The 13,721-nt window shown below is 36.7% G+C and overlaps 1 long non-coding RNA gene across 1 annotated transcript; it reads right to left on the reverse strand.

The window, feature by feature from the left end:
• Positions 1–526: 526 nt before the first annotated feature.
• Positions 527–4,481, reverse strand: LOC135279285 (uncharacterized). The gene is made up of 3 exons (XR_010346583.1): positions 4,411–4,481; positions 1,664–1,721; positions 527–1,117 (listed from the first exon to the last, which is right to left on the reverse strand). It is a non-coding gene; the product is annotated as an uncharacterized LOC135279285 (long non-coding RNA).
• Positions 4,482–13,721: the final 9,240 nt, after the last annotated feature.

Consider the following 13,721-nt stretch of genomic DNA (forward strand, 5'->3'; position numbering starts at 1 on the left):
GGCTCCACTAACTTTCTTCAAACTACATTTTTTTTTTTTTTAAAAAGTTTAATTACATATTCATTCAGAGAGCATTACAGATACATATCAAAATAGAAGGTAAAATTTTAAGCTAGTTACTGTGGTCATTTTGCTTTATAATTTTCTATTGATTGTCCATAAGGATGTGACATGATATTCAACTCTCCTAGTGATTACACAAGTAGAATCTCACAGAGAGCAGGACTGGATTTAAATAGGGATGAAGAGGCATGTCCTCTGATTACTCAATAAGCAATCCTCAAAATTAACAGAAGAGGCAACATTGCACTTAGCCTTGTTATGAGCCTATTGATGGGCTTCACAGAGACCACTACACAGCAATGAAATTCAAATAACACAACTGATTTAAACCGTATTTGAACCAGAGCACGAGGTCTGAGTGCTGTCCAGTACACTGCTGGCCTTGCTTCTGACAGCACCAGCAAGCCATTGTGAAAACTAAAATTTCTCTATAATAATTAGAATCAGCTGTGTATTGGCAAGTTGAAAATATCCTCAGGCATGCAACATTTTCTATAAGCTTAAATTAGTCAACAAATACACAGTGCATGTGTAAACAAGACACTTAAAGGGAAACATCACTCTAATAGTATGAGCACTATAAGCGCCACAATACTAAAAATTATGTGGAAATGCTTTGCATATTTCAAAGCTGTAGTGCCCTGTGGCAAAATAATTCCAGATTTAAAAGAGAAAAGTATTAAAATTGATACACTCCCCTTGAAACAATTAATCTTCTCAAGCATTAATTAAGGCCTACTGTCATTCACTTTTTCTTAAATTAGATTTATAACATTGACCAATTGCTCAAAGTCTAAACAACACTGTCATTGCAGGTATGCTGTGAAGTTATCAAATCTTTACCCATTGGTGTATTCCCTTTTAATGTAGACACTAATGAAGGAAAAGAAGGGAAAATTACAATATAGCCAAAAAAGAGAATGAGTCCATTCAAATGGCTTTTTTTTTCACTTTTTAGTGCACTCATTAGACTTAGGATGCATGGTCAGACTAGCGATACCAGCAAACCTTTTTTAATTGCACATTCTATTTGCCCCTGTTCCACGCGTTCAACCTGCAGAGAAGAAAGACATTTAAAGATTACCAAGGCAAGTTTGTAATGAAGCGGATGCCTCTTTGTCTGTCCTTGTGCCAACAGCAGCAGAAGGGATACTAATTAGAGGGTGAATTATTAGCTTCCCATGGTGCACTGCAGGGGCATTAAAAATGAGTGTAGTTTGTTGCTTTCCTTTTAGATGGTTAGTACTGGTTTAATATATTCGTGTTTCTAGGTGAGCAGCAGGGGACAGTTTTTATTATTATAATTGTTGCATAATTACTGGCCTAGGGTTGCCTATTGTTAAATAAAAATGCTGAGATACTAATGTTTTATTGAACAGTACAAGTAGATAAAATTGTAATATATTTTACTGAACAATATAAGCTTGTTATCTGGCAGCTTGGTGACAACTCTAAGTTGTCTTGTGGACAAAACTCTAATTTTTTGTAAAGACTAAGTATAAAATGGGATTTTCTAAAACTTGAAATACATTCAACTTTAAAAAATAATTTTTATTTTCATTTATTCAAGAGGACCCAAGTTTGCATAACGTAACCTCACCAGATTTTACCTGATGAGAATCCTGACCTCAGAATTAAAACCTGCAGGTCTCCTGTCTCTGCAAGTACAAATACACAAATATATTCTAAGTTTTGTGCCCATAGTTTGGTTTTGTGATAATCCAAAACTGATTATAAATGTAAGAAATTAAATACAAAAATTAAAAAAAAGAAAATTAAGAACATTCAATATTAACCCAAATAAGAAATTTATAACTTTTTCCTTGGTCCACCTTAGCAGAAGAGCTGTCTGAATTTGTCGCAAAACATTTTCATACTTTATCTCAATTTCCTGTTGTGGTTCCTGCATGTCAGTAGGTAACGGGCTGTTTTGATGTCCCATGGTTTATCCAGGTGGAGCTCTATCTGCCAAGCCACCTGCTCTGCATCAAAACAGCCTTGAAAGAAGAATTCCAAATGCAAAGGATCAGCTCCTGTCACTTGTGTCTGTCACATTTACACAGCCTTCTCTGAATGGTGCACATTTTAAGTGTACATCTCCAAACAGCTATCCTAAAGAAACAAATCTTACTTTAACCTCATCTGCTTCTTTCTACAGAGGAGGAGCAAAAGGATATAGAAGAAAGGCAATTATTTGTAATTTTGAAAAGGGAATAATTTTCATTAAATTTTGCCAAAATCCACTTTAAATGTTGTGTGGCATTGCACAGAACTGATAAATTACCAGCAAAAATTGTTCTTATGATTTTTTTAATGGCAGAACTTCTTCATTTTTCTTATTTTCAGGAAAGTGAAACAACTAAGAAACAGATAAAACTGAATGTTAATTAGAGGACAGGAAATAATTAGCTGTCTTAAGTCTTTCAATGGTCTTCCAATGCTTTTCTTTATTTCTGAGCCTTCTAAACGGAAAGATCTGGAGACACCATTCTGTTGCCTTAGAAGCCATTCTTCCTCTTGATTGCTTCAGTTTCCTAAGTTGCATCCCTGAAACCCTCAATTCTACCAGCTCAGATGAGATGCTGTGATTATAAAGAACATTTTGGAGGAAAAAGCTAAGGTTTTAAAGCTTTTACTAAACTGCTTTCTTTCTCTCTCTCTAAATAATGACTAAACCTAGATCATGACTAAATAAAGAATCTAAAATTCTTTAAGAGAAGCACTTGTAGCTCCTCTGGTATATCCAAACACACAATAGGTTTCAGGGAAGAAATACTTAAGTATTGTTATATAATGAAAGAAAAGAGGATTACACTGTCCATCCACAGCTGGTGGAATACTGCACACAATAGCCACCTTCCCCTACTCAAGTTGTCAGTATCCTTATTTAACTTGTTCCACCTTGACCCAGAAAATACATCAGTCATTTGCTATTTCTGTAATGAAATGCTGATCTATGCAAGCCTGTGCTGGCAGCACTATCCAGCACTTTCCTGCAAGGTTCTGCTGGCTGCCAATCTCCGGAACCCCTCGGTGGTGTGGAACAATAAGGGATCGCTGACCTTTCCTTCCTCTCCAATGAAAGAACTATTTAAAAGCCAAGGCCACTGCAGAGATAACACAGGTAAGGAACTGATGGCAGGTGTCATCAGTGGAGTCGTATGCTGTTGTGATTAAAGTTTTATTTCTGCAATATTTATATTGCCCAAGCATCTCAAAGCAAAGACAAAAGAAATGGATGTGCAGGTTTATAAACTTCACCTACAACAAAACCCTGGTATTTCTATCTACTCTGGCTTTGCATTTCTGCTGTGGAAACTTTCCTATCAGAAAATCTCATAGTTTCTCACAAAAACCTGGTGCAATTTATTGTTTCTGTCTTTTTATAATTTAAAAATATTTTCCAGAAAGTGCCAGAAGAAAATTTGTACAGTTTCTTTCATTTTAGGAATTCACCTTATTCAGTATTTCTATTTTAAAAATTATTTAATATTTTCTTCCTACTTGTACTAATCTCCTTTTTTTTTCTGGTTTCAAATTTATTTTTGTCTTCTTTTTCTGGTGTCAATGACCCCATGAAAGAAGCTAAAAATCCTTAGTGATTATGTTTATATAGATCTGTGAAACTTTCCCTATACAAAACAAGCAAAAATAAATCCCTTGGCTTAACTCCATAAATTCAAGTATCAAAGCATTAAAACTGACTAATCACTTACAAGAATGTGCTAATCTCAGCCACCCCATTCAGAGTCCATTCCAATAAATAGATTTTCACCACAAGCCTAAACTGAGTTAAATACACTTCTGAACAGCAATTTTTTTTTTCATTTCAAGGTTTAGAAGTGAAAAAAAAATTAAGGCATTATGAGCATTTTCTGTTCAGAAACTGATTACACAAGAGCTAGACTCTGAGTGGGATTGCATAGGTGCACAAAGAGACAAAGGAAGGGAGCAAACACCTCTGGAAAGGACTGGGTATCTTTGCACAAACAGGCAACTCCCATGCTCCTCCTGCAAGGGAGGCCCAGAGAGGAGCCCCTGCTGGCCAGGCAGACACTTCCCAGAAGGAGGGATTTGATGTGAAGCAGTTGAGGATTTTACAACCCCAGTTCCAAACCCAAAGAAGATGCTAAAACAAACAGGGACTCTTCATCCCAACTTGTGGCAAAGGTCAGTCTGGCCTGTTCACCCATTTAAATGTTCACCCACATAAGAGAGCTTCAGAACTATTCATAATGTGTAACACATTTAAGAGGCATTTGGAGTGTTTAATCAATGGCTTCAGAGAGGCACACAACTGCTGTTGGCTTTGAATCTGAGCTAGGTGACAAACCTGAGGGGCTTTACCTTGTTTCCATCACTATTAGTTACAAATCCAGCCTGAAGATCCCAGAACTGTCACACAGTCACAAAGATTCCACTGAGGGACATGAACCAACCTGCCCACATGGATATTGAGTATTAGCAATTTCAGTGAAACACAGTGAAAATTTTAATTTCTTTTTGCTTTTTTCTGTTAAAATTAATCAAGAGTGTGTTGAGAGGCAATACAATGTTTGTCCAGAGTGACTGCAGTGAGCCTCCCAATTGAAATGCCTTTATTCCCTGGAACCAACAAACATTCCTCTTAATAGTAAATCAAGCAGCAGCAGAAAGAGCAATGCCAATCTCTTGCATTGATAAAATTGTTAAGTATTTGTGTCATAGGATACTTTTTGTAAGCACAATAACAGCTGTGCTTGTGATCATGAATCCTGTGGAAAGAGAGACCAATCTTTATCACAGTAAAACCAGATAGGATCGAGCAGCACCTCAAAGGTCTCATTGTGTAAGCCTCACTGGATCTGCTTTCACCATATTATTTAAGAGAGAAGGCATTGCCCAAAGCAAGGGTAATCAAGACCTAAAGAGTGACTGCTTAAGCAGAATGACAGATGAATACAGTCACTGTAAAAAAAGAGAACACAGCACCAAGGAAAATTAATGTAAAATAGGAAAGCAGAGAAAACACATTCAAATGCCTTCTTTTCACAATTCTATGATTACAAGAGAGAATTTTTGGCTAAATATGAGTGTCCATTAACCTGAGTTTGAGATGGTGAGGAAGGAGAATCAAAATTTAGTAGTATCATGAGAATAGATTTCATTCCGTGAGCTGGATTGGTCCTGTTTTCAGCCTCTTTACAAAAAGGGAAATATATTGTATGATTAAATACACACCATGGTGGATAAATATTTTCAACCTCTTTCCTCAACATGCATATGGTGAAAATTTTTCCAAGAAAAATATAGAAACTACATAATGATATATATGTGCTTTAAGTGATTGAAATAATATTTTTTTTTAAGTGGAATGTAAGGAATGTAAGACAGGTTGGGACAACTTCCCAAATAGATAAATAGATGGCATAATAGATGGAGATAAATAGAATGACCATAATGTAAAAGGTGGAAGTTTTGCACCAGGGAAAGGGGGCAAACAGGGAGAGTGGGTGAGAGAGAGAAATTAAGGGGAAGAAGGAAGGGAAGAGGGAGAGGGAGAGGGAGAGGGAGAGGGAGAGGGAGAGGGAGAGGGAGAGGGAGAGGGGGACTATACAGAAATGAATGCATTTAGTACCAACCATGTGTCACTGGTATGACCCCAGTACCAAACTCTACCATGTGAAGTTTAAACACCATGGTAAATAATGATGTTTACATAATTAAACATAATGGTGCCAAATCTGCCTATGACAATGCAAAGAACATAGTGATAAATCACCACAGACAAAACAGTAGTAATAGACATTATGATAGATTTTAAAGCACAAAAAAAAAAATACACCCCTCCAAAATAAATAATGCAGCAAGTAGTTTGTTGGGGTTTTTTAATTTTCCTCATAATTTAACACTCATTGAAGCCTCTAAAACAATGAATAAAAACATTCTGCAATGCTTTCATTCAGCCACCTGCCCCCATATTCATAAAGAATAGTTCATGTCAGCCCACAAGCCTGTCATTTCATGATGACACAGAACATGGCTGTGGGCCTTGTTGTCATTTACAAGAGCTCATGTTGCTGCAGGAGTATCGAGGGTTTGGAAAGTGCACGAGGAGTAACCCTGACAGTGCTCATGGAAGCTCTGCTAGTGTCTCACATAAGTGTTGGGACTGAACAATCTCTGCCTGCTCCATGTACCTGAATGAGAGCAATGGTGTGAGCTGGTTACATCATATGTGGTAGAATACAGGGAATATAAAGTCAGCCTAAGGCCCTCAGCATGGGAACAGCTAATAAAGCGTGGGAACAGAACCTCTGTAGCTCTGCAGCACTTCACTGGCTACTCTGGTCTATCCAGCATGAAAGCTAATCATGCTAATCATGACTGTAAGTCCCTTTAGACAGCCAGAACTGTAAAAAGAGTATTATTATCATTAACAAAGATTTTTAAAGATAATTTTTGTGCTAGATGAGAAAAAAATTGGTTATTGCAACACTACACACTCATCTAGCTGAATATTGTAACATGTCAAAAAAGGTGGCAAAAGGTAAACCTCTCTTACAGTCAGAACAAATTAATTTACTGCCAGCAATATAAATATTTGATTATTGATTTGGGTTTTGGCAAACAAAGAAGACAAAAATTTACTTAGGGAAAATAGCAGGCTCAACTTCATTAGCTCGCTCCAGACCCCTCCCTGCCTGCCTTGTTATCTCTGCAGGGTACACTCAGACCCTTCAGGGAGGCAATGAGTGGTCAGGCACTCAAGGTCAGTGTACAGAGCTTTCTCTTTGCTGTTCTGTGCTCCTCACTCATTTCCTATGCTCCACAGGGTGCAGTTCCCCTCCGTGATGAACCTGCTCTGGTCTGGAGTTGTCCATAGCTCAGAGCCTCTTTGGGGCCACACCTGCTCCAGCATGGGCTCACCCAGGAGCCACAGTCCCTTTGGGTGTGCATGCCCTGCCATGAGCAAGTGCTCCATCTCATTGTTTGTTCCCTCTGGTCCCTCTTCCCTCTGTTCTTCTGTCCTATCTTAAATACATTTTCACAGTGGTGCCACAAGCTCCTCCAAAGGGCTTGGCTTTGGCAACTGCTGTGTCTATTGCAAGGTCTGGCACTGGGCAGCCCCTGAACTCCTCCTCAGAGGCCACCCTGCAGCCACCTCTGCCACCTTGTCCTTTACACCCAATACAGAAGTTAGTAATTATTGGCCTGATGCTGACCTCGAAAACCAAGAGAAAATAAGGACTTATCAGGAGCTTTGCTTTTAAGAGAGAGAGAGAATATGATTGAAAATTCAAAAGGGGATTTCTGAACAAATTAGTTATGAATGCAAATGGGAAAAAAAAGGAAAAAACTTGAGGGTCTTTTTCATCAGTTCATGCCACTAATATTCAATCCAGGTGGATTTTTTCTGAACTGGGAATAGTACAGAAAGGTAGTCCTGAGGTTAAATTCAGTAGTATAAAAAGGCTAACACTATCTCATTCACAATCTGCCTTTTGTTCTTTCCTATTTATTAAATCAATGCAGTTGTAATTCCATTTAAAGATGATGTTTTAATGTATTTAATAATGTCAAGAAAGGTCCCATTCAAAATTCTTTTAATAAAAATGGACTTCTAAAAATCATTTGGGGTACTTAGGAGGCTGTTGGCCTTCTTCCTTTTCTATTTTTCTTTGCAACTCATGGATCACTAATGATGGCATTTTCACCAAGCAGCCACAACATGCTAAATTAGTCTATATCCTTTTGGCAATTTAACAATGAGCATTAACTATTACACTTTAAAACCAAACAATATCATTGATACAAAACTAGGAGTTTTTTAAAGGAACATAATTAGAAGAAGAGCAAAGAATCTTTAGTGCTGAATTTTTTAATGAAATAGATGCAAAATTAAACATATAAAACATGACAGATGAAAAAGCCAAAAAGACATACAATTTAGTAAAATATAAAATGCAAACTGTTCGTTCCTATTTATCAGTACAACAGGGAAATGTCAAGGAGTTTTAATGCTTAATGAGCCCATCAAGCTTAGAATGCACCAATTGTACTATTTTAGCTAATTGGCTACAACATTTTTGTCTCCTCCTCTTCTTTGCCTTCAACACTGCAATATAAAAATTCTGAACATCTTTCCTGGACTGAATTACACCTTTTACAGTGCATGGGGTAGTTTGTGGCTGATTTTTGATGAATGCGGCTCAGATAAGATTTCAGGAAGTATTTTTTTGTTTTGAAATGGCTGACATTTGTTTTGATAGATTACAACATAGTCAATATGAATAATGGTGGAACAATAATCAGTTCAGATTCACTGGGATGTTGCTTCACCTTTTGTACAATCTCACATTAGACACAAAAGTTTTCTTAAGCTATCTATATCAGACACACAATATTGATATCAGATTTATAGTACAGAAAAATAAATTTATGCCATTATATTAAACAGTATTCTTAGAGATCTGGTAATCTGATAATTCCAAGATAATCTGTTGGGTATTTTAAACTAGTTTTCTAACCTAAAGTTATCTGGCTTTTAAAAAAAATTAAAGTACATCCTTTTGAACCCCACAGTCCTTGAAATCATGCACTGGATTCTCTCTCTGCAGAATCCAATGAGAAGAAGCTCTTTTTTGTTCCATCAGTTTCCTTTGAATTATCTTCCTGCCAATAGAAGTGGCAATGCTGAAGATTTTCCATTCAAGGTCTATTTCATCTCCTCCCTCTAAATAATGCTGCCCCTTTAAATCCCAGTAATTATGTTTTATTGGTATAAGACCTCAAAGATCAAAAATATACCAATAAAAAAAATCCATGCTGAGTGATTGATACATATTACAATTGTTAAGAGGCAGCTGACACCAGCTGGCTTCATGCTTCATCCAACTTGCCCATTAAACCTGCCCTGCTTCTCTGAATGAGTTCATATAGCCAGGTCTCTGGCAAAACCTTGGAATGCTGACAAGCCACACAATCATAACTATTCAACATCGTGTGCACAATTGTATCAGCAGGCAGACAAAAGATTGTTATTATCACTGAACAACCAAAAGGTACAGAGCTTTACTTAGTAACAACAGCACTTAAATGCTGTATAGTAATAGTGTCTTTCAGGTCATCCTGATTGGGAAATATTGATCCTTTCATCTCAGCAGCTGCTAAGCTTTACTAGGTTGCAGATGACAAGAGCTTAAAAAAAATAAAGTAGAATTTGGAGCGAAAAAGTGGCAGGAGGGAAACGAAATACAAATATGTGCAGTTGATTAAGCAGCTGGAACTACCAGGTTTGTGTCATGTATTGATTCTCACAATTTTTTTATGTATTTGATTGATGTCAATTGCGTTTCATGTCAACTCAAGCCACAACGATATTTTACAGCCACGTTTGTGAGAGCTGAACTAAATGAGAACAATTGGATCAGAAGTCCCTCAGTCACATTTCTTTGATTTAGTGAAGCAGGAGCCCATCTTTATTGTGCTGTTGCTAAAACCATCAGTAATTAAAGCTGAGTGCTTAAATCTTTGAAGTTCATCAAACAACATGTCCAACATGCTTGTTTATTGCTAGAGATGTGCTAAACCTTTAAGTCAACTAACCCAGCAAAAGCAGCCTTCCGAAGAATTGAAGAACCACAATAAATATTTGTTAGAAAAATGCCCATTTTCTTTAAAATATTATTCAGCAAATAGCTCTGAAGTTGATTGAGAAATGCAGAAACAATATGGTTTCTGCTGATGCTTCCCATGCTAATTTTTCATGAAAATGGAAAAGTATTACATTCAGACAGTAACACCAATTAAAAGAACAATGAGGTTCTGATTAGGAAAAACAAACAAACAAACAATAATAGTACACTTGTTGAGTAGTTCCCATTCAGCAACACTTTAGAGGAACTTTATTTAACTTTATTTAAATTTAAGAATTTACTTAAAATAAAGCTCAAATAAATTCACTGAACCAGAATTCAAAATAATCCTTTTAAAAGACAGTCCAATACATTTCAAACTTTAATAGCTTCTTTAACAAACAGGGATGAGCTGTGGCATTTTTCTATTGATTGTTCTAATTACCTTGTTTTACTTTAGAGAGCCACAGAATGACAGAATTTTTAAGGCTAGAAAAGATCTCTGAGACCAGGTCCAACCAAAGGTTGATCTGTTGCTCTTCTTTTCAAACTATGTAAAAATATATTAATTCCTTGAGTTCTCTACCTGAACCAATCTGCAGAACCCATCTTCTCTTTAACATGGACTTGAGTTATAAAAATTTCAAATATGTTTCAAAAATACTAAAGAAAGGGCTCTGTAACTCACCTGTACTTGTCACTATAAGGGACTTTCTAATTTAATATTTTTGCATATGTAAATTAGGTAATTTATTTAAATAACCTGCAGTTACACACAGGTGAAAAAATATATTTTGCAAGGCAAGAAAAGTCCATGTTTGCAGAAAGAAATAAACCTAGGAACTCGCACTAAACTTGTCCTATGGAGAAGGTTCTATTAAAAATTCACTTCCAAGAAGTAAAACTAAATTTCAAGTTTAATTTTTGTCCTTACTCCAACAACAATAGCTTGTAAAATAAAACTTAAAGCTTATGAAAAAAAAAAGTTTGTTTTTTTCCCCTTTCCTGTGCTACAATGAACCATGAGTTCACTGTATTTTGGTCAGCATTAGTGGTGTTCAAAGGGCACGAGCAGCAAAGTGCTCTGTCCCGCTGCAAGAGCCATTGCCATGCTCAGAGCTCCCTCGGTGGGCAGGGCTCCCATGAGCCGGGAGTGGGGTCTGCTGTAGGGACAGCCGAGATCACACCCACAGGGGCATGAACAGCAATCACCTTCACTTTTCAAAAACATCTAGGAGCCAGTTAAAACTCAGAATCTTGTTTTCTTACTAAATTTTAGCTTTTGACATTTTCCTTGCCTTCTTTTTTTACTTATTGTGAAAGTACATTTTTAAAGGGTCAGTTTCATAATTTTTTTTAATCTCTGTAAAATACCTTTTTTGTAATAAATGCCAGCAATATAATAGCTGAATAATAAGTAATATAAATGTTTTATTTTCATGTGTTTAGAAGTGTTAAAATTATTTCACTTATTTTATTTTTAATCAGCTACTATATTGTCTTGTTACAATGTAGCACCAAGGACATATATTAGCTGTTATAAATCACAAATGAAATTAGGAAAGTATACAGCAGGAAAAATAAAATATTAACAAAAATATATTTCTTAAAATAAATATTGCATTTTCTCAAATTAGCTGGTCTAGCTACTCTCTCTGTACTAGCAAAGTTCACCATGCAGTAAAATTATTTTGTCAAACTCACGGGCAGCTGTGCTGAAAGAAAAATATTATTTAAATAAAGTCACTGCTTAAAATATTTAATTGAATTAACATGAAGTCAACTGTCCTAAATAGCTGAGATGTAATTAACTAACAGCTTCAAACAATAAAAAACAACCTTTAGTGACCACATTTGTTAGCTACTGTTTTTTCACCACACCCAGTTAGTAAAAAAGACAATTTAATACAAGCTGGTATGCACAAGAGTTTAGAAAAGGGAGCCAGATAATGAGAATTGTAGCTAAGATTCAGTAATTCATATGAAGAAACAAAAAGGAGTGCTCTTTTTACCAGCAGCAGATTCTTCTTATAAGTAACAGACTGGAATTTTAATTTTCAGGGCACCGCACAGACCTTGCAGTACAAGGACTCTCCAACAGAGTATCCTAATTTGTTAGAAGGGGTTTTTCTATTAATTTGTATTTATCCTGATGGCCAAAAGCTTTTTCAGTATAAATGACCCCCACCATGTTCATTCTGAGATCCACCAAGGTCAGTTCTGTAATGGGAAGCATCTTTCTTTGTACAAACTGAAAGTATTCAAGGTGTCTCTATAACTTTCAAGGTAGTTCCAATGCTAATTCCTATCCTATTCTCTTTACACAATAAATATATATTTCCACAGCTACTCGTTGTCAGACTTCTGTAAAACAACAAAAGGCAGAATTTAACCACCTGTCAGAGACTTAATCCCTAAGATTCACAAATATTTTTGAGGATGAGCGTGTAAGAGGGAATTGAAAGCTGATCTCCCTCAAGCATTCAGCAGACAGATCTGCAGAGCTCACTGTTGGTTCTGAAGAATATTTGGATGCCATGGTGAATATGCTTTGCAATTTTCAGGTATATTTAAGGAGAGAAACAAGTGATCCAGGCACCAATTTACATGATGTGGATGCAAATTTTGTGCCTTGTTTTCTGTTACAAAAAAAAAAAGGTGACTTAGATGTCACTGTGAACTTAGCAAGGGTGTGAGGAGGTGGGGTGTTGTGCTGTTGCTGCCTTGCACTGGCATGGAAATCCACATGGATCTAAGAGCAAACACTGAAGCAGTAGCCACTGAAGCCAGCAAACCCTGTCTTGAGCTTCCTACTGCCCTGGGCTCTGGCACAGGCTTAGGGGTGTCTGTCTATCCAGGACTCTGCTCTGCAATGGTTCTCTCTACAGAGACAATGTGCTTGCATTTCTCCTCTCTATCTGTAAAACTGTGATACAGCAAAAGCTCTTATGATGGGGATGAATGTTGGCTTGATAGATACATAAGAATGTAGGTAGCCCAGGATGTATGAAAATCAGTAGTCATAACTTCAGTGTACCAGGTCATACTAACACAATTTAGCAACCATGAGGCTTTTGGTTGTGTACTACAGTGGAAAAAAAAAAAAAAAGCATTTTTAAAAGAAAGATGGAACTTAGTGTGAGATATTTAGAAATCTCGTAGAAACTGGATAGGGGATTCCATTACAGGCTTAATCCAATCAAGTAATCATAAACCATGACTCACTGAGCTGCTGTGGGATACCCTGGGCTCATACTGTTATGATTGTTATCACTTCTTTTTAATATTTAGGCTTAATCTTAATATTTACTATTCAGGTTCCCCAAATAAGAGAGAAGTCACATCATACATATATTTAAGGATATATAGTAAGTGATAATGCCATTAATAATCTTTTAAAAGATACCAATCACTTTAACCAGTTATAGAGAAATTACTTGAAATTAGTTTAAAAACTTTTTTTTTGTGCTTAAAACAAAAATTCATTAGTAGCAGTAGTTAGCAAAACATACCACTCTGGTTGTTTTATCATACTAATGCCTTATCTGCTGTGTCATATATATTTAATACTCCAGGAAAAATCTTGTATATTATTAAATATTCTGCTTTATCTGGTAAAAAGGAGAGAAACAGATTGGCGAAAGAGGCTTAGCATGACCAAGAACCATTTGCAGTTGCCAGTCAATGTCAGGCTTTATTGGTATATCTACCCCAGCTGCTTGACCAGCTGCTTTCAGGCACAAGAAGTTCTCACTCTCACAGGCAGCATCCCAGCCTTGCTGAGCAGCAAGAGCAGCAAGTTTTCTGCCAGACGTGGTGCACACATCCCATCGGATGATGGGCTATGGAACCTGCATTTCTGCATGAGGCAAACATTTCTGGCTCCTGTTCTGGTGGCATTCCTCATTTAACCTGGTTGCAGACACAGACCTGGATCCCCTATGACCACCTGGGTGTACTTGGGCCCTGGTTCCAAACTCAAATCTACAGAATTGCTCCTACTGGTGCTGGCAGACGTCAGTTTAGTCCTTTGCTAAGCAA

Source organism: Passer domesticus, chromosome 12 (genome assembly GCF_036417665.1).
Source record: "Passer domesticus isolate bPasDom1 chromosome 12, bPasDom1.hap1, whole genome shotgun sequence".
In the NCBI taxonomy this organism is placed as follows: domain Eukaryota; kingdom Metazoa; phylum Chordata; class Aves; order Passeriformes; family Passeridae; genus Passer; species Passer domesticus.